Source organism: Podarcis erhardii (genome assembly GCF_964252035.2).
Source record: "Podarcis erhardii genome assembly, chromosome: 9".
Lineage (NCBI taxonomy): Eukaryota > Metazoa > Chordata > Lepidosauria > Squamata > Lacertidae > Podarcis > Podarcis erhardii.
The window spans coordinates 39,589,522-39,611,412 of NC_138512.1; the positions used below are offsets into that span (position 1 = coordinate 39,589,522).

Here is a 21,891-nt window from a genome sequence, read left to right on the forward strand (position 1 = left end):
TTTCTGAGTCACCTTCAAAGGTAACCCCACGTAGAGTGCATTGCAGTAGTCCAAGTGGGAGATAACCAGAGCATGCACCACTCTGGCGAGACAGTCCGCAGGCAGATAGGGTCTCAGCCTACGTACCAGATGGAGCTGGTAAACAGCTGCCCTGGACACAGATTTGACCTGTGCCTCCATGGACAGCTGTGAGTCCAAAATGACTCCCAGGCTGCGCACCTGGTCCTTCAGGGGCACAGTTACCCCATTCAGGACCAGGGAATCCTCCACACCTGCCCGCCTCCTGTCCCCCAAAAACAGTACTTCTGTCTTGTCAGGATTCAACCTCAATCTGTTAGCCGCCATCCATCCTCCAACCGCCTCCAAACACTCACACAGGACCTTCACCGCCTAGGATGTTTTCTAGTAACAGCCATTGCATCAAGGCTGCAAAGCAGAGAGAAAGAAGGGAAGCAGGGCTATTCCTTCATCTCTGCTGATGGACCAGCTGCCTTTGGCCTGCCCTCAACTGTCACCTATCATTAGACATTCCATCAGGCTGCCTGAACTGCTTGCATCCCAGCTTCTCATTTTAAGAACTGCAGCTTGAAGAACTGATGCCTAAGTTTGCTGTTTTCCTCTTTCCTCCCCATCACTTTATTTCCTTTTGTGTTGTGTCTTTTAGACTGTCAACTTGAGGGCAGGAACTGACTTTTTGTAACCGATCTTTTATTGATTTTTTTTAAAACCCAAATTGTATTAGTGAGAGCTTTCTTGAGTGAAGAGAGGGGTAAAATTGCTTTAAATAAAGAATAAATGCCTTCCATGTTTTTACTTCTACAAGGTGTCTAGAATAGTGCTTCAAATATTTTCTTAGGGTTTAGGCATGCTTGTCTAATTTGGATTTCTGGAAAGAGTGACAGTCATAGGCATATCTGCCTCTGGTGCTGCAAAATTTAATTTCTGTGGTGGCAGATGGTAATATGTACCTTCTTAATTGGATGTATCCATTCCACGGGCATGGGTGTTGCTCAAACTTAGCTAAAGAAATACAGCATTTTTGTTTCTTTCAATTATCTTTGAATTATCTATGACATCTGCATGTCTGCAGTCAATTTATCAATACTTAATGACTGATAAATTATAGACATGCTGCAATACTTCTAGGTCTGGTAAACTTTATCAGTGGGGAATAAATTTTAGTAATAAGAAACTGCATTCATAACCTCCTTTTACATTCTCGGCCTATTCTTTTATGTCCGCCTTCTTTTCCCTCCTCCCATCTCTCCCCTCAACTCCTGGGTCCTGCTAAGGACAAACTTTTTCACAAATAAACTCATAGTTAGCAGGATACAACTCTAGGGCAGTAGAAAAGAGCAATTAGTGGGAAGCTTGTGCAAGTTAAACAAACTGGGTGGTATTCAACTAAGCTTTACTGAGAGTAGATCTACAAAAATTAATTAGCATGACTAATTTCAATTGATCTACTCCAAGTAAAATTTACCTCAATGTCACCCTTTGTTTTCTGTTTCATTAATGTTATCACCAGGGCCATCCCAATACATTTTGGCGTCAGAAACAATGGGGGAAGAAATATTGACTTTGGGGTCTGCTGCAGTGATGGATCCTGCCACCTGAAGCAGTTGCCTCACCTTGCCTCATGGGTGGGCCGCCCCTGGATAGCACCAATGAACCATGCCAAAAATAATTGTTGGGGAGAAGTGGTGGACTTCCAAAAAGTTTCAAGCAGATGTAATGGCAGTTTGGTTATTTCTGGCCACCCCAAAGAGAATGTGTATGGCCTGGCTGTAGTTTCTTTTTGGTGAGTCAAGAAGTTGGAGATCCAGTAATGGAGGACACCTTCACCTTTATGTCTGAAGCCAGGCCTAGTTCCTTGAATGCAGGAAAATAAAACAAGAACTCTGGTATGTCTTCAAATGTAGCAGTTCCATGCAGCAATGAGGAAGAATGATTGCCCTTTTGTTTTTTCTAAACAATGGGTACTCTTTCATGCATGTTTTAGATCTTCAGTTCTGTGTGATTTAGCTTCCCTGTACAAGGGAAGATTTTTCTGCCTTTGATCTTGGAGGCTTTTAAAGAAAACCTGGTGTCACCTGGAACAACCTGCTTCTAATCTTGCTGGCAGCAGTGAAGTTTTCTGCTTGTTTGTCTGAAGAATTCATGATACAGAAGACAGATACTCTCAGGAGAGCACCCTTTTCACTTCTCACTGCAGGTGACAGCTTGGACCCATGATAATTGAAATGCTCTCTCTAGTCTTTTCAGGTGCATTAAAGAGGAACCTCCCTCACCTTTTCTCACATGCAAAAGAGAGAGAAAAAGTCTGGTTGCAACCTCAAAGAAGGGTGGCAGAAGTTTTCTTGGCCTGGATTTCACTCCACTCCTTCATAAAGGGCTTTTTGTTTGGAGGTTGACTATACAGTTGAATGCAGGCTGGATCTTTTCACATGCTCAGTTGCTATATGTGGTAACTGAGGGGTGGAACTGAATCCCTGTAGGTTAAAAGTGCTCGTTGCTGTGAATCCAGCTGTTCTTCTTTAATGCACAGGCTATGATTGCCACTGCAGTTGAAGCAAGAGCAAACTTGTGTGTCTGACCTTTTAGTTGCTCACTGTTGGGATGCTGTTGTTTGCACAATTCATCAGGACACCATAACCAAGTGCAAATGCTGCAATGCTTCCACTAGAGCATTTGTGGGATCCGTAAGGAAACAGCTTGAGTGTCAGATTTAGTAGCAAGTAATTCAGGTCCAAGGTCTCACCCTGTTGTGAAGATTGTTGGGTGGCCTTGCATCTCTCCACCTAACCTATCTAATAGGGTCAGGACAAGGCGAAAAGCTACTCTGAGCTTCTGAACATAAAGATTGGGTGCAGATATAATAAACCTCACAGTTGTTTCCACTGTGGATGCAGGCCATGGACTGTGGCTTAGCTATCCCTGGCCTGGCATTTCCTTATTCATTTGCATAGACACAATTATATTCTGTCTTCCTGCACCTTACAAATGTCTATATTATTCTTGTTGTTTCCAAGCAATACTCCTTGCCAGGCGTCCTTGCAAAAGAAGCCTTTAAAATGAATATTTCAGCAACTTTGTCGGCTTCATTATTTAATTTTGTATAATTTTACATTCTTTGTTTCACTCTTATCTCCTAGAAACAATATGTAATTGTGGGAAATCATAATGTGCCTTTGTTCTTACAGGCAACACCTTTACTAGACTCATTCTACTCTAATTGTCTCATTTCATCCACCTCCAATGCTGGAATTTACTAATTCCTCTGCCATTTCTTTTCCTTCTGGGAGCTTCCCAGGCATTTTAAATACATCTTGACCTAGTTATTTTTGTGTGGCGGGCATTATTCTTCAATGAGTGTTGCTCTTGAGACAGAAGAGTTCATATCTCTGCTTGGCAGTGGTGCACTTGGGTAATTTTAGACTCTTGACTGAATTGCCTTATTGAGTCAGGTGGGCTCCTTATTTGTTAATGGGGATTATTTCACATAAGCCAGCCCTGTTGCTCAGGGAAACCTTCCTGCCCATTCTGTTGAGTGGAGACACTAGGCTTCAGCCCCCAAAGTCCCATCATGATTGCATCGTTGATGCTTGGTTTCACTGGGTAACCCTGGGAAACCAGATCTCTTGGGGCTTTAGTTGCTCCCTGTCATGGGGCCAGAGATGGTTATAGCAGCCCACACACTTGTCTCTAATGCTTGCAGAACTACTAGGCCTTCTTAGAACACCTGTGGATGAGAATAGAAAAGCATCTTGTATTTGGACTGGGCACCAAGCTACAAGGGGTGCCACAACAATGCTGTAGAACAGAACATGAGAGATGGTATGGCACTGAATTTTAGTATTGAACAGGGAGCCGCTGAAACTTGACAACCCAAAGTCTGCCACTGCCTGTGGCACTCCAGATGGTGATGATGAACCCTTCAAGTAATGCCCTACCTTTCTTAAATCCTTCTTGGATGTGGATTGAGAAAATACACAATCCTTTTCGGGAATTGTCCAGTAACTTTTTTATTTCAGTTGACGTTTTAAGGCCATGCATACACCATGCATTTAAAGCACTCCAAAGATTCCTGGGAACTGTAGTTTACACCCCATAGAACTTCAATTCCAAGCACACTTAACAAGTGATCGTTCCCAAGATCCTTTGAGCAAACAGGTGCTTTAAATGTATGTTTTATAAACAGCCCAGAAAATGTTTTCTGCTTTTCTTGTTACTTTTACAGTGGTACCTCAGGTTACATACGCTCCAGATTACAGACTCTGCTAACCCAGAAATATAGCTTTAGGTTAAGAACTTTGTTTCAGGATGAGAACAGAAATTGGGCTCCGGTGGCGTGCCAGCAGCAGGAGGCCCCATTAGCTAATGTGGTGCTTCAGGTTAAGAACAGTTTCAGGTTAAGAACGGACCTCCAGAATGAATTAAGTACTTAACCCGAGGTACCACTGTAATTGTTTTTATGCTGTGTTCCTACTGCATTCCTCTTATTCACTGTGGAAATTAGGGATATATAAGTGGTACAATTATTTAAATGAATAAAATTATGTTCTATGCTCATTACTCAACCCAGGGGTGGGCTTCTCAAGCTCCTGTTTTCTTTTCGTCTGTAATATATTGAATATAATGTTCCAAACTGAAGTACAGAGTTTTGCATATACAGATAAGCATACATAAACAGTTTTTCACTGATAGACATACACACATTTCTTCTCCACCCGACATCATTATTCCAGTCTAAATGTTATCGTTCATAGGATTGTATTCAGATTCTTTTTGGTGTGGTGTTTTACCAAAGTGCAATAAGGCATACACACATTATAACACAGCACCCAAAGACTCTTGACAGAGCCACATCAACATCAGAACTAAGTTTGTTGGGGGGGGTTCCCCCAATGTTTAATCAGTTTGAAAATATTCAGTGACAATGTTAGATGGAGACCAGGGGGGTGCAAAGCCGATGAAAGCTGCAGCAAAATTTGCATTGTCATATTTTAGAATTTTAGAAATGTTTCTAATTTCATAATTCAGGAGCGTCGAACTTGGAGCACAGTGAACCCATGTGCCAATAAAGAAATGGGAAATGGAGACATCTGCTCATCCCTAACAGCTTCTGATATTTCCTTCCTTCACACTGCATTATCAAAAGGTTTTTATATTTAGCTCAACAACACTGGAGATGTGCTTGCCAGCAGCTCTTTGGTACATTATACCTAAGTGAATTATGTTGCAGATGAGAAGTAATTGAGACAATCCATCATGGACTATGGTAACTCTACCCATTTATCATATTTTTATAACCACTCTGAAGTTACAACCACTCAGTTCTCTATCTTTTCCCCTTCATGCATGGTTTCAAACTCACCACACCAATGGCAGCCGTTATAAATTACAATGAAGTAATGAGAAGAAGGTGACAGTTTAAGTCATTTTGAAGCTGTTGCATTGATGCATTCATTCCACACTTGACAAAAAAATGCAGCAAATCATACTTTCTCCAATTTACTTCATCAATAAATTGTTGTTTTGGGAAGGATGCGATGACAACCAGTTGATCAATATTTTGCAGTCGTCTAAAGAACCAGATTGCCCTTCTGTGTGGTCCTTCGAAGGAAGGGTGGGATATAAATATGGCAGTGACAAAAAGTATGGGCTTTTTATTATTTAGTAAATAATAAATAAAGAATATGTACATTGCGAAATATAGATTGCTTCCAGCGAGTGCTGTTGTCTTCTGTGAAGATCTGCAAGTCATTTTAAAAGAAAAGAAAAGAAAAAAGCTCAGTCTTGAGTTGTAAGCAACATCTGGAAGTTTTCTAACCCTGTGCTAAGGGCCTCTTCTGCTTTTTACTATAGCTCTGCCTCCTGAACCTATAGAGATTTTCGCCATGGCAAATGGAACAAGGAGCAACATAAATGTTCTCTTGCAAATAGCGACTTCCCAAGCATTTGATCAGTGACAACTATGATCATCCATCAAAGTGCAAGTTAAATTGGATAGCCAAAAAAGAGTAAGACACTGGCAGCTTCCAGGAATACTTGGCTCTGAGTTTTCCCCCTGCTGCTCTATTTGCATGCTGCTTACTGAAAGTAGCACCATGTTGAGCTAAAAGCAGCTAGGGCAGGGCAATTTTAGGCAAGAAAACATTGCAGTGAATTTCTTCCCCCTCGCACAATGTGGTTGCAAGCCAGGTTGGGGCGGTGTGTGGGTGTGGGTGTGTGGGTGTGTGGGTGTGTGTGTGTAGCTGCTTGACTTTTTTTTCATTGAGAAATAAAGGGATCTGTGTTGAGCATACACTTTTTCAAAGCATGCTTAATATAACATGGAGTTTAGCCCGCAAAATAAATCAGGCTAGAAGCAGAGTGAGAAATGGAGGAGAGAGGGTGAAGCTGGTAAAGGGGCAAACCAGAAAGAAGTGCAATGATATATGTGTTTATTCAAAAGTATGTCCCACTAGTCTCAGTGGAGCTTTCTCTCAAATTAAGTATGTACTGTGCAGGTACATGATTGCAGCCTTAAAGTAGTCAAGGCAGGAAAGAAGGAGAATAAATCACTATCTTTGCAGTAGAAGAAGTAATGGCATTAGGGAAGGGAGTTTCTTAAATAGGTATGAAACATTTCAAATACCATGGACAGCGACAGAAGCTTCGCAACCCTACAATTTGCAGTTGGGCATCTTTACCAACGCTGACGATGAAGGAATTTGCATGCCTGGTGATGAATCACTGCCAACCTGCCCCATAAAACACTTCATATTCAGTTAAGTGTTTTTCAGTTTTATGTCTCTGCATTCTGCTATCACCAAGGGATTTAGGTGTGGCAAATAATGAGACCCGTAAAATCTGTCCTGCAATATATATTTTAAAAATGGTCAGGAAGACTGGAAGGAATGTAGAAATGTTTAATTAAAAGCGTATTTCTCACCATTCCAAAAATGTAAATCCATATGAGTTCCCTCCCACCTTAAGTTCCCTCCTTATTACCTGATTCCGTTTCCAACTGAACTGTGAAATTAGGTGGCCAGATTTGAACAAAAGAACAGATGCTACTTCTAATTTAAAAGTATAATTGTAAAGAAATTTCATTAAAGTTGGGCTATGCAGTGGCTCCCTCTTTTCATCAACATTCTTGTTCTGTATTGCTAAGAATTGCTTTTAAGGGAGAAACCTGCTGTGATGGAGCCACAGCCCTGCATCAACTGACAGCTCGTTTCCGCTCTTCATTTGGCAGAAGATACACATTTGTGATGATAAACTTGTGTTAGTCCCTCAAGGACTCGCTTTTTGCCACTACTGGTCATGGAAACAAAATTGATTTGTGAAGTCCTTGTGATCTGTTCTAGGTCTATGAGCAGTCACCGTCACTCTCTATCTCACTCCCATAAACTATGCAGTGAACCTGCTTAAGCCAATGAAAGAGCAAGGTAAAACAGGTCATTTTCACTGAAAGAGCTCTGTTAAAATGATGAAATCCACATAGTACTAGAACCCTTTTCCATCTGTTTATGTAGGGTTTATTTGGCTCAAGCCACTAGCATTTCTTTCTTAGAATAGATACAATATTGGATACCAAATCTGGGGAGTGTTTTGAGAGAGAGAGAGAGAGAGAGAGAGAGAGAGAGAGAGATTTGACATGAGGCCCTGTTGACATATTGCTAGGCATGGGTGAATCTGTCAGTTTAGTTCCTGCCAGTATTTCTTTTTTCCATTCTTAAGTTTGGTTCTCCACATTTCCACATAAGCTTACAAATTCATTTTAAAATGAAAACTCAGCATTTTAATGCATATTTCTCTTAATTTTGGTATGCATTTTTTTTGCCAAATATACACATTTTTGCATGCATTTTTCTGTAGTATGTTAGTTTCACGAACAGATGCATTCTTATTTACACATTACTTTGTATGCACATTTTTCTACACACTACTTGATTGGAGAACCGCATTGCAGAAGTGTGAATTTCAAAAGATGACAAGGTTTCGGTTTGTGTATTGTTTCAGGAAGTGTCCGCCATGGATGCTTTAGTTGAGATTCCTGCATTGCTGGGGGTTGGACTAGATGACCCTTGTGTCCCTTCCAAATCTACAATTCTGATACTATGATTCTATAAATTAGGTAGGTTCATCTTTCGATCCAAATTCAAGAGAATTCAAAAGAATTTCTTCCCCATCTCTACAGATGGGCAGAGGACCAGCACAGCTACATCTCAAGGTGAGTATAGTTTTTAAGGGATTAGATTAGATTTGCTAATTAAATCTTTCTGAATCCCATAGGGAGCCAATGTGTGGCCTTCATTTCTAAGCAATCTGAACAAATTGAAAATGAATACCGCAGGGAGCGAGCATGTATCAAAACCAGCCCATTAATGGGACAAAACAGATATGGGTTTGTGTGAATGCTATTAACATGCATGATTTTTGTAATGCAAATAGCAGGAACAGGGCTTCATAGGATGGGGAGGATTAATCCTGGACTCCTCTCTTTTCCCATGCTACCATCCACCTACCAAAGCTGCGGTTTTCATTGGGAGGGAAGCTGGCTTCAATTCAGAACACCTTGTAGGCACAATTCCCAAGTGGTTCTCTTATAAACTGTGTGCTGTCATTTGCATCAGCACCTTCAATTAATGAACTTTGCATCCCATGGAATGTGAAACAAAGACTAAACCATTTTTTAAGCAGGTCTGTATCGAGAATGTTGGTTGTTGTTGAGCAGCTAGATATAAGTAGGGAAAGTTTTGCTGATTTTCATCCAAGTACCAGATGCAGAGCGCACCTCACCAGGAGCTATTCTGGAAACCACCACCACCCCTCCCCCAACGCAACAAAAACTGGCTGGGTATTTTGCTGGTAAAAAACAAAATGGCATTGCTAGCTTTCATTTCACCCCAGTGCTATATGAAACCCTAAGTCTCTGCAATCCACAACAGTTTTTAACTTTTTAGGGATCAGTGATCCCACACTGGATTGTATCCTGCGTGAAAATGAATGGGGCAATCTTGTGTGCATGCAACAAAATGGAAAAACTATAGCGTAAAATAATATCGTTCCAGTTTCAGCATATGTGCTGCCGAAGTGAGCACCATAAAATAATATAAAATGGGTGTACAATAGAATATGAAGAATAGCTACAACTACAGTGGTACCTCGGGTTACATACGCTTCAGGTTACAGACTCCGCTAACCCAGAAATAGTACCTCGGGTTAAGAACTTTGCTTCAGGATGAGAACAGAAATTGTGCTCTGGCGGCGCAGCAGCAGTGGGAGGCCCCATTAGCTAAAGTGGTGCTTCAGGTTAAGAACAGTTTCAGGTTAAGAACGGACCTCTGGAACGAATTAAGTACTTAACCCGAGGTACCACTGTATATATCTATTTTCCACCTAAAAGAGAGATTTCTTTTTTTAAAAAAATAATATTTATTAGAAATTTCCAATTACAAAAGAAATAAAAAGAACAAAACATCCCAATTTAAAATCTTATTTTCAGTAACATCTTTCCAGGACTTCCCCTCCCCTCCCCCTCTTGTATTCCAATTTTTACAAATAAATTCAGCAAATTCTTATCCCAGATTTTGAACTTATTATCATTAGCCCAGTTTTAAAAATATTTTCCCATCCCCTAAAATCGACCTGTTCCCTTCCGCGCGTTCCCTCCTTTAATATACAATACAGATTAAAATAATCAAATATAATTACTTAAAATAAAATTGTAAAATATAATTAAGATAATCAAATATAATTTTACGCCCTTTGGATTCCAAATTTCCCTCCCCCCTTTCCCAGTTGCGTTCCCAATGTTCATCAACGTCTGATGTCTTCCTGGAGCTCCCACATCTATCTAGGCCATAGTCCTTTACCAGCCATCTTTAATTTCGAATGTCCAATCTTGGAAGAAGTCTATCTCAAAAAGGCCCATTTCTTCCATCCAGATTTTTATATTTAGGAGTAAAAACTCCAATTTTATTTCTTAGACTTTTCAAATCTGGATGTCCCAAATGTTCCCACTTCCAACTTTATCCAATTCTTGTTGTTCTTGTTGTTCTTGTTAATCCCTCTCCTCCTTTTTTTCCCCCCTGCTCTCCTGCACAAATGTTCTAATTCCAAAAGCTTCTAATTCCTCTGCAGAGGCTCTGTTATTCAGGAACAAAACATTATGCCAAGTCCCTTCCATTCTTCAATAGATAAATCTATTGTCTCCTTTAGTGTGTAGACCTCTGTAGACAAAATAGTGTTCCATTCCTGCAGTTTCCCAGGAGATAAGAAGTTCTATTCAGATTCCAAGCCAACAATACTTGTAATATCCCTCAGCTCCTCTAGGTGGATTGCAATAACTCAGTTCCCTTCCAGATCACGCCCACCAGTCAAAATAACTTGTTATTCCTTGTTTTAAGCAATTTGTATCCAATTTATAACAAATGTAACCGGCAAAGTCCTCGTAACAAAGTTCTCATTTTTCTTCTTCCGCTTTGACAGCTCTTTGACAGCTGTCAAAACCTCTCTTTCTCTTCTCCCGGCGCTCTCACAAATCGCTCCCAGGATTCCGGGGGGGGGGGGTTGCTTTTTAATTCAATTCCACTTTTCTCCTCCAGCTCAGTCTTATAATTTTCCATCGCGAAGTTAGTAACTTTGTCAAAATAGGGTTGCGCTCGATCTTAGTTGTCAAATCCTTTACTTTAACTCCTCTACGACAGGGGGGGGGGGCTGACTTCCTTTTTGCGCCTCCCCCGCTCGCTCCGAATTTTTTAAAAAATTTATCCCCCTTTTTAGTCCAGGTTCCAATTACTCACGGGTTATTCTTTTAAGTCCAAATTTTCAATAGAAGAAGTCAGCGCTCTCCGTCGAATGGCATGCGGCTTCACTCGGCAGGGGAAGCGGAGGACTCAAAGCACCACCCCCCCGTCACCCGTTCCGCAGCCTTTAAAAAGGCTCCTTCGCGGGTCGGGGGGGCGCAAAAGGTGCCAGCCGAGTCACCATGTCCATGGGTTTCAGCGCCCATGGTTTTTGAGGGTCCCCGCGTCGCTGGCGCGGTAGGACCCAGCCCCTGCCGAGCAGGCTCCCTCCGGAGCTCGGAGGGAGTCCGCCATTCAGCGATGGCGCCAACCCGGAAGTCTAAAAGAAAGATTTCAAATAGCATTCCTGTTGTTATTATATCAGCAAACAATGTAATATTTTCTCATATCTCGTACTACTGTCTTTTCCAGCCTTAATAATTTATTGTCTTTTAGCACATTGAATGAACACCATTATTTCACAGGTAGAGAGCCATAAAATGAAAGGAAGGCACACAGAAATGCCTATCTATCTCTGTCAAACAAATTATATTTCCCCTCCACACACACACACACACACACACACACACACACACACACACCTTTGTCCCTGAGCACCATTATGAGACCAGCAAGCCTGGGCTTCCATTAGTGAGACACGGTTGATGGTCTTGTTCCAGTGGCGCTCTTGCCTCAGGGACGGGACCCCTAGACAAGGTCTGTTTGCCCGCACCTTCATGCTGCTGCTGTAGGAAATCAGGTCAGAGCGGAAGAAGGAGTGATGTGGTGGTGGCCTTCATGCTGCTCCTTCCCATCACTGATGTCATGTCACAGGATGAAACTGGCTATAAAACCTTCATCATTGAAAAGGGGAAAACAAAAATTCCTGTCTAAGAGCAACCTTTTAGACCTCAACAGAAGATAGAGAGCACAAGCAATAAACATGAAGCATGACACATTTTGATGGCTGGCTGCCCTTTTCTAACACTAGAACAAATTGAAAGGCCACTTACAAGAGCTGTAAACATGCTGCCTCTACAGAGATTACATGGAGATAATGCAATGTAAGCTGCCATAATGAATCAATATTCATTATGAAGTGACACTGGATGCTAGATGGCTATTCCATGGACAGGGTCACCTTCCTATATATTGGGCATTATATCTTTGCCAACAGACCTTACGCTTCTCCTGACTGCGCTGAAGATGCCAGGTGCAGTCAGCTTTATGTGTCATGGGAAGACCGGAATGGAAGCACCCGATTCACGGTCCGCTAGCAAGGCTCCGCCCACTGGAGGGCCCCTGATTGGCCAGTTCAAAGTTGGGATTTTAATGTGTTTCCTCTCTTCCATCACAGCATTTGACTGAAGCAAGGTGCTCTTAAGCAGCTGCAGCTGTGGAGGAAGCAGATTCCCCTACAGATAACCAGCCCTTGGGTTGAAGCAGAAGCTATCATCGCAATTCTTATTTCGACTCGTCGCTCACGATCTTATTAAGAGAAAAATTGTGATGGGGAAAACTGCTTGCTATCCTTGCCAAGGCTTGAGTTGCCACATGAGGATTTAGTAAGTTATGCTTAGATGCCGTGATCACTGATTATATTGCCATTATGTCAGTCTACTCCTTTTGTTGAATTCCCCACCTTATTTAAGTAAGAACTAATTTTGCACTCAAGGCTGTATGCTTCAATGAGATCTTTTTTAAAGCTATTAATGTTACTTGAATGATCAATGAGAACATAAAAATTGTCACATTGCATTAGATCAGGGAAGGGGAGCCCATGACCCTCCAGATGTTGGGCAGCCAACCTGCCCAATGATGAGGAATGATGGGAGTTGTAGTCCAACATTTGAAGGATCACAAGTCAATCATTCTTGCATCAGATCCATGGCACCCTGTTGACTAATATTCAGCTTGCCACATACTGCCAAACAGATTTATTCATTCATTAAAACCATATCCACCATTCTACTCATGAAGAGTACAGAGAATGGAAAATGCCTCAAGGAGGCATATTGATGTGGTCAATGTGTTCCTAAAGCCAGTAAGAAGGACACTGAACCGGAGAATGAAATCCATACCTTCGTCATCCTTTCTCCTCTTGGTTCCCATGTTCTGGCTTGACAAACAGACTAGTTGGTCTCTGTGCTGCATTGATTAAAGACAGCCTTTCCCAATCTGGTGCTCTCCAAAATATTTTGGACTATAACTCAGTTTTACCTGATCACTGGACATGCAATCTGGGGCTGATGAGAGGTGTTGTGCAGAGCATCTGGGAGGCATGAGGTATTGCTCGGGCTGGATGACTTGGGCTGGACTAACCAGGAAGTGGGAGATTATGGGCAGTAACAAACAGGCCTCGTGTCAGCATCTGGGCCCAGAATCTGGTTGACACCACATCCTTTCCTTGTATTTTTAAAAACATTTTATAGTCAGGGAGCAGGCAGCTGGGCACATAAAAGGGGGCATATGTTCACTTTATCATTTCAATCAATCTTTATTATTACAATCACAGATCAGCCACTAAGTTACAATCAAGCAAATGCAATTTTAACATTTACAGGCCAGCAAAAGTCTATTTGGTATTAACAGTACAACAAAGGGCTAGGATATGTGTGTGTGTTTTCCCACACTCATTCATTCACACTAAAATGGATTACTGAGGAAATAACATGCTGATTCACATACTCCACAAACGGAATCCCTATCAAATGGGAAAATTCTGGGCATCAGCATACTATTATTTTCATTTCAAAATGTATATTAGCCTTTTCGACATCAACTGTGCTTAGGATAGCAGAAGCAGACTCTCATTTTATTCTTCTAGTTATGACGGTGCTATGATCTGAGTGAGTTTAAGACATGGCACTGTGCATTCTAAGGATATTTCCTTTTTCTCAGGATTTGAACGCATTTTTCATCTTGTTTGTTTGTCCTTCTGATGTATCAGGAATGCACGCCAGTCATAAAGCATGGTGTGTGGCGAGGATGGAAGAAAAGAAACATTACTGTAATTGAATACATGTGGCCATTTAAAGCTACACACCCACACTGTATGTTCAGGGTCTAAAACGGCAGGACTGCACCACTAACAGAGATACAGTGTCAACACTCCATTGCTCCCATGCCAGATATTTCTGGAGAAACAGCCAACTCCAGGGTTGCTATATCTTGAAGAGCAAAAAAGAGGGCAGCCCGAGCTGCTGCCAGCCCAAGCCAGAGAAAGAGGCATGTGGGTGCATGGGGCCACCTATGTGCCCATGCACCTCTTTCTCCAGCTCAGGCTGGCAGCAGCTGCAGCATGCAGAGCAGCCTGAGTCAAAGTCCAAACCAAAGCCACCAAAGCCACCAAAGCCTGAGCCGCTGCCAGCCCGGGCAGAAGAAGAAGAGTTTGGATTTGATATCCCGCTTTATCACTACCCGAAGGAGTCTCAAAGTGGCTAACATTCTCCTTTCCCTTCCTCCCCCACAACAAACACTCTGTGAGGTGAGTGGGGTTGAGAGACTTCAGAGAAGTGTGACTAGCCCAAGATCACCCAGCAGCTGCACGTGGAGGAGCGGAGACATGAACCCGGTTCACCAGATTATGAGTCCACCACTCTTAACCACTACACCACACTGGCTCATGGACCCCAGCTCCTACCTGATCTTCACTGAGACAGCCTTACTCTGCTGTGGTGCTTTTGCTTCTGGGGCACAGCGCCCTCCCGAGCATGTGCATGCCCCCCAACCCCCCCAAAAAAACCCCCCAGACATTTCCTTTGAAATGTGAAAATTCATCCTGATGGGCATGTTGACCCCTAAAAAGAGGACATGTCTAGGTTTTCCAGGACGTACGGCAACCCTAGCCAGCACCTCAAAATGCTGTTTGCTAACAGGGTTCAGAATGTAGCTCCCTGTGCATTTCTTCTTCTCTAATTCAGGGTGCTTCCATGTGACCTTCTAATTCGGCACTCACGCTGTTTCGTTTGCACAAAACTTGCATGGAGGTTCTGTAACTTCTGTGGTTTACTGAGCCTCCATCCTGATTTGTTTGCACTGAGGCTATACGATTTCTCATCACTCAGTTAGCATCCCACACTTTCTAATGCATGTTCCTTATCACACACAAAAGTCAATTTGTTCTAAAAAAAAAGTTTGGTTTGTTTCACAAGATTGCCTGGGTGCTTTTAAAACCAATTTCTCTGTGCAAACCTAAAACCGTCAGTATGCAATTGAATTCCTCCTGCAAAATAATGACAGTCTGGATTGGGAGAGGACCTCAAACTGCAGTGTGCATTATTCTTTTCACACAGATACACCTAGATTATAACATTCTTAGCCAGGTGGGGGAAAGAGAAGTGGGGGAAGTATGTCCCTTTGCCAAATTTGCTCTCACCTCCCACAGGAATCCCCAGCTATTTCCTAGCCATTTACCTGTAATTTTCCCTGCAAGAGATGTGCCTGGTAACTTGGACTGTTGAGTTAGTTACAGTCATCCTGGCTCCAAATGACCTTCCTTTGACTGAAGGGGGAAAAGAACTGCTATTATGTTTGGCATGGTGAAAGGCATTTTGACACAGCATGGAACATTTTACATTTTGGGGATCATATCAGCTTATTACTTTCATTTTAAAGCAATCTGTAGTTATGAAAGTTCCAGCCAGTGCAATCTCTTGTCCAATCTTAAGACAATACTGCTGATAATGAGTTGACATGTTCCGGGACCTTGAGAGGATTCGTGGAATCACCTCTGGAAGGGAGATTTTCATTTCCACTGTGTTTTTCTTATAGTTCTGAGCCAAAGTATTCAGCCCAGATCCTTTTCTGACTCTGGGGGCAAAAAATGCCATCCAAAGTATTGGAGTAATCTTCAGGGAGGGTGAACTCTAAAAGCTTTAGGGTAGTTTGAAAATGAGGTGGTCAATGTTTGATTTTGATTTTTGGCCAGTGGGGGCAGCCATTTACGCACCCCACCCCCTCCCAAATGCCCCAATGTCCCCACAATCATTTATTGCTGGCTATTTTATACCTCCCTTTGGGAGGAAATTAGCTAATTTGATATGCAAAAAGGCAATCTGGACGCAACATTTTACATTTCTTTAGATTATACTACATTAACATTTTCATTTTTAGAACCACTTATGGATAAGAGTTTTGCAGCCAGTGTGTGAAGAGGTTAAGGCAGATCAAGACTCTGTAGTGTAGGGTCTAGTGTTGGATGTAACTCTGGAAAATTCTGCAATAATTAAAGGTTGCAAGTTAGCCGTGTCCATTAACTTCAGTGGGTCTACTCTGACTTTAACTTTTTGGATAAGAAATATGTGTATATTAAAACTCTCAACTAAAGCACCAGCTAGGAAGTCTAGTCTTATTGCATTGCTACAAAATATTGCTATCTGGGTGAAATAAGGCCTTTAGTTTAATTCAGGTGAGGGCCTTCTTGGTGGCTGCACCTAGGAACTGGAATTCTTTGCCAAGGGAGGCCCGTCTCCAATGACTTTACACCAGCAGGCAAAGACATGATCTAGGCAGGCTGTAAAAATGGCTTGTAAATATGATGTAATTGGTTTTAGGTGGCATTTTTCTTTTGTTGATTTTATGTTTTACCTGTCCTTTTATTCTTTTCTTGTGTGTTTTATTTTCCACACACACACACACACACACACACACATTTTGATGGAAAGGTGAGATTCCAATTTAACAAATACATTTGAAAATGTGCGTGGCAGTGCTGTTATTTGCAGTGCACCATGTCCTTTATGTTGTGGATGCTTGTTCGGTATTACACAACTGTGGATTTGAGAGGAAAGGGAGTTATTGTGCTTTAACAGAGCTGCCTTTGTTTTTCTGATCTTGTAAAGGCAACCTTGAACTTGCCACCACTCAGGAAAGCATACCGTATGAGCTATGACTGCCGGGAGCCCCCTCGGACTCTGGAGCCAGCATTTTAATACAGGCAAGGCAGTGCCAGGGTGGTGCAGGAGATTCAAGGCAGTATGTAGAGTTTCTGTTCCGGCAGCATTTCTCTCCTTAATGGAATGTACCATCTGTGCTCAGGTTTGAATTCCCAGCAAGGATCCATTAGAACGCTGCTTATGTACCTGCTCAGTTCTGTGTGGATCACCAAGTGCTCCAATACCACCTCCCCATTTCCTTGAAATATGTGCCCCATTATATTTCATTTCTACAAATTTGCTGAAACAGGAGGCAGAGCCAGGTGTTTATGCTAAGCTATACAAGAGCTCAGAGTTCTACATCAGATCCCTGCAGACTCACCATGTTTCATTCTACCCATTTGGCTACCTGTCTCTAGCCATTTATCCTCTTTACAATGATAATGCAATGATTAATAAGTATTTGTTCAACACTTTGAAAGTGTGACTTGCTTCGATGTTTGACTGTTTTACTTCCACAAAGCTTATGCACTGGTTAGACTGTGTTTGTTACTGAGCATTTGCTATGATTTGTTTACAAGGTGGTTATATGGCAATCGGCACTCATCCTGATTTGCTTGCAGGGTGTTCACACATCTTCCAGTTAATTATTCGTTCACCTCACACTTTCCCAATGGGGCATGTTTTTAAGAAGCAGATTTGTTGCGCCAGAGTGACCGTGCTTTAATCCACTTCAATTCTGCAAAGCTAAATTTCTAGTGCAGTCGTACCTTGGATCTCGAATGCCTTGCCTCCCGAACAAATCGGCTCCCAAATGATTGAAACCCAGAAGTGAGTGTTCCAGTTTTTTAACGTTCTTTAGGAATCCAAATGTCTGACGTGGTTTCAGCTGCTTCCAATTGGCTGCAGGAGCTTCCTGCAGCCAATCAGAAGCTGCGCTTTGGTTTTTGAATGTTTAGGAAGTCGGACAGACTTCCGGAATGGATTTTGTTCGACTTCCAAGGAACGACTGTATACGCTTGAATCAGAACTGGCTTACATGGTGAGTTGTGCCACTACACCAGCTTCCCAGCAGGTAGGTCCCTGTTGCTTACCTGGAAGGGAATAGTGATGCGGTAGGGAGTTTGTTGTGGTGCAAAAATACTGCAAGGAGCACGGGACTTGTTCTGCTGGTGTAGCATGCTGACATCCCTGCTGCCTCTTCCCTTCCCTCTACTTCCTGGTAACAGTGACTCATTTGCCAGGAAGCGAGCAGCTCCACCCCACCTCACGCAGTGAGCTGTTTCTGCATAGACCCAGTAGCAGATACAACATCAGTAGACCATAGAGTTTAAACTTGCAACCCACTATACAGACATCCCTGGGAGTAGGCCTCACTCAAAACCATGGAACTTGCTTCTGAGTAGAGACATATAGGGTTGCACTCTTCTAGACTTTCTGAGAAAGGGAACAGATGAACCTCGCTGGAAGCCAGGCATGTTTCAAGTGACCCTCTACATGGCTGGAGAAGAGCAAAGTGTTTTGCAAGTTTTGAATGGAGCCAGTTCGCCCAGCTAACTTCCAAAAATGAAGAACAAGGCAGAGAGAAAGGCTATTTAATCAAATAGTGTGGGTGATGTGATCTTCAGCCAGAGCTCAGTGATGAAGTAAGTGCTTTACATACAAACGCTCCAAGTTTCAGCATCAAGGTCTGGGAAAGAAAATCTGGACAGCTGCTGCCAATCATTGTAGTTAATACGGAGCTAACTGGGCCAATGGTCTTTTGCCAGCTTCCTATGTTCCTGTCCTTTTTTCATTTGCCAGGAAATATAATATGAAAAGGAGTTTTATCCCACAGCTTGACAAACAACATGCACTGCCATTTGTACACTACATTTAACTTTCTCATTGTTATTCCTACATCAGAAGAAATCAGAAGAGAGCCAGTATGGTGTAGTGGTTAAGAGCGGTAGTCTCATAATCTGGGGGAACCGGGTTCGCTTCCCTGCTCCTCCACATGCAGCTGCTGGGTGACCTTGGGCTAGTCACACTTCTTTGAAGTCTCTCAGCCCCACTCACCTCACAGAGTGTTTGTTGTGGGGCAGGAAGGGAAAGGAGAATGTTAGCCGCTTTGAGACTCCTTAGGGTAGTGATAAAGCGGGATATCAAATCCAAACTCTTCAAATCCAAAATAAAGCCTTTGTGCCTCTTATGTCTTGTGAAACTATGCATTCTGTACCAAGTCATTTCACATGACTTCGGGTCATCACAATATTTATTCATCAACGTGCCCCAAAAACGCATAAGCAGGACTGCCCGTGCCATTATCTATTCCTGCAAAAGTTAAATAGGATCTTCATTTACTTGGCACTGTTTTCAAATGCTCATTTTTAAAATAGAATAATTAGCAAAATGGATGAGGCAACAACATGATTGTTCAACAGTTCCTAAGCAGAAGCAAAGGCAGAGTGCTGGTAGCTGAAGCTGTACCATGTGGGGAAATGTGGAGAGATTCTGTATTTTCGCTGAAACAATAGTAGTTAGCTGGCTTGGTTAGTTTCCACTTGGGAGGGGAAATCAACTTGTCCCGTTGGCCATACTGGCTGTGGCCGATGGGAATTGGAGTCAAACAACATCTGGAAAGCCACATGCTCCCCACTCTGAAAAAGAGCAACTGACCTTTCTGCATCTATTTATGGTGCTTAGGAAGCAGTTCACATGCTCTGACTGAAGTCTGCATTCATTATACATGCCTTGCATTTGCCGGAGATAATAACATGTGAGTCGCTTCAGGTGCTCCGCATCAGAGAACTCTTGCATATGTACTCTCTGGGAAAAAGGCACTGGCTTGGAAGTAACCAGAAGGGTTGGAGCTGCATGCTATGAGTGTTGAAGCATCTCACTCAAGCTGCCACAGTATTCCCAGGGCACAACTTTAGTTACGGCACAAAACTCCTTGGAGCTAAAATTAACTTGGTTGGACCTGTCTCCATTTGCTTCTTATTACAGAGAGGTGCCTTTCACAAAGAGCCTCTTTGGGCATACAGTGGTACCTCGGGTTACATACGCTTCAGGTTACATACGCTTCAGGTTACAGACTCCGCTAACCCAGAAATATTGTTTCAGGTTAAGAACTTTGCTTCAGGATGAGAACAGAAATCGTGCTCTGGCGGTGCAGCAGCAGCAGGTGGCCCCATTAGCTAAAGTGGTGCTTCAGGTTAAGAACAGTTTCAAGTTAAGTACGGACCTCCAGAACGAATTAAGTAACCTGAGGTACCACTGTATTGGAAGGCCCAGATGTTTTCAAGCTGCATCACTCTTTCCTTCTTCTCCCCCCACCCCTCCAACTGAATGCCACCTGCAGACACATTTATAGGAAACAGGACTGCCAAGCGCAGCTCTGTGTCATCTAGGAGCGAGTATGTGATTCATAGAATCATAGAGTTGGAAGAGACCACAAGGGCCATCGAGTCCAACCCCCTGCCAAGCAGGAAACACCATCAGAGCACTCCTGACATATGGTTGTCAAGCCTCTGCTTAAAGACCTCCAAAGAAGGAGACTCCACCACACTCCTTGGCAGCAAATTCCACAGTCAAACAGCTCTTACTGTCAGGAAGTTCTTCCTAATGTTTAGGTGGAATCTTTTTTCTTGTAGTTTGGAACCATTGCTCCGTGTCCGCTTCTCTGGAGCAGCAGAAAACAACCTTCCCCCCTCCTCTATGTGACATCCTTTTATATATTTGAACATGGCTATCATATCACCCCTTAACCTCCTCTTCTCCAGGCTAAACATGCCCAGCTCCCTTAGCCGTTCCTCATAAGGCATCGTTTCCAGGCCTTTGACCATTTTGGTTGCCCTCCTCTGGACACGTTCCAGTTTGTCAGTGTCCTTCTTGAACTGTGGTGCCCAGAACTGGACACAGTACTCCAGGTGAGGTCTGACCAGAGCAGAATACAGTGGCACTATTACTTCCGTTGATCTAGATGCTATACTCCTATTGATGCAGCCCAGAATTGCATTGGCTTTTTTAGCTGCCGTGTCACACTGTTGGCTCATGTCAAGTTTGCGGTCAACCAAGACTCCTAGATCCTTTTCACATGTACTGCTCTCAAGCCAGGTGTCACCCATCTTGTATTTGTGCCTCTCATTTTTTTTTGCCCAAGTGCAATACTTTACATTTCTCCCTGTTAAAATTCATCTTGTTTGTTTTGGCCCAGTTCTCTAATCTGTCAAGGTCGTTTTGAAGTGTGATCCTGTCCTCTGTGGTGTTAGCCACCCCTCCCAGTTTGGTGTCATCTGCAAATTTGATCAGGATGCCCTTGAGTCCATCATCCAAGTCATTGATAAAGATGTTGAATAAGACCGGGCCCAAGACAGAACCCTGTGGCACCCCACTAGTCACTCTTCTCCAGGATGAAGAGGAGGATTCTCCAGGATTGCTGCACATACTTTTAAATTATTTTAAATGTTTTCCATATGTTCTTATTTTTAATGGTGTTGTTGAACTTTTGTGTTTGCTGAACTTGTGCTTGAAGTGCATGCAGGCACAATTGTCCCACCTCATAGTTATTAAAGGGAACTGATTACTTGTCATATAATCAGAAAGTAGATCAGCAACTACTGACTGATCTCTGGGTGATTTGCAGTTGTTCGGCAATGTTCCTGCCTTCTGACTCTAACATTATCAGCAGCAAAATAACTTTCCATGCCTATACAAGGCTGTTGAAATGTAGAGAGGAAACAAGGAGAGGACTCTTAGGGGAAATCTTTGTGAGACCAGCCCAGTTCTTGCACTGAAAACAAATTCCTGGGCTCAGAATGTCCTCAGAAGCACCCTGCTCTTTCATTCTAACAACATGTCTTTTGCACTTGGCTTCCGCTGGTAGATCTTGGAGTTCAAACAAAACTGAGAAACCCCAATCTGAGAAGCCTCAAGTTCCACACACACACACACCCCCTACAGGGCACAGTATCCATAGACTCAGGCATCTCCCATGTTTAAGCACAGGAAGCAATTGATTAGCTGCTTCCATGCTCAGCCCCCATGACTGATATTTCAGGGCGCCTCCAGGGCCAAACCCTGGCTGCGATCTGATGTTTTATGACATGCAGGTCTGCCCTGGTCATATATTGGCCCGCCACATACTTACCTTCATTTCAGGCACATTTTTTCCTGCATGTTTGGTAAATGTTAGGGCTGGTGGTGAGCATCTCAAGATTGTATTTACATTTAAGATAAATTACTATTCACTCTTT

The 21,891-nt window shown here is 42.7% G+C and overlaps 1 protein-coding gene across 1 annotated transcript in view; it reads right to left on the reverse strand.

The window, feature by feature from the left end:
- Positions 1-5,707: 5,707 nt before the first annotated feature.
- Positions 5,708-21,891, reverse strand: part of NPY2R (neuropeptide Y receptor Y2) — a 34,707-nt gene continuing 18,523 nt past the window's right edge. Inside the window, exon 4 of the transcript XR_014159891.1 lies at positions 5,708-5,756. The gene's annotated coding sequence lies outside the window, so the exon portion shown is untranslated. The remainder of the gene's footprint in view (positions 5,757-21,891) is intronic.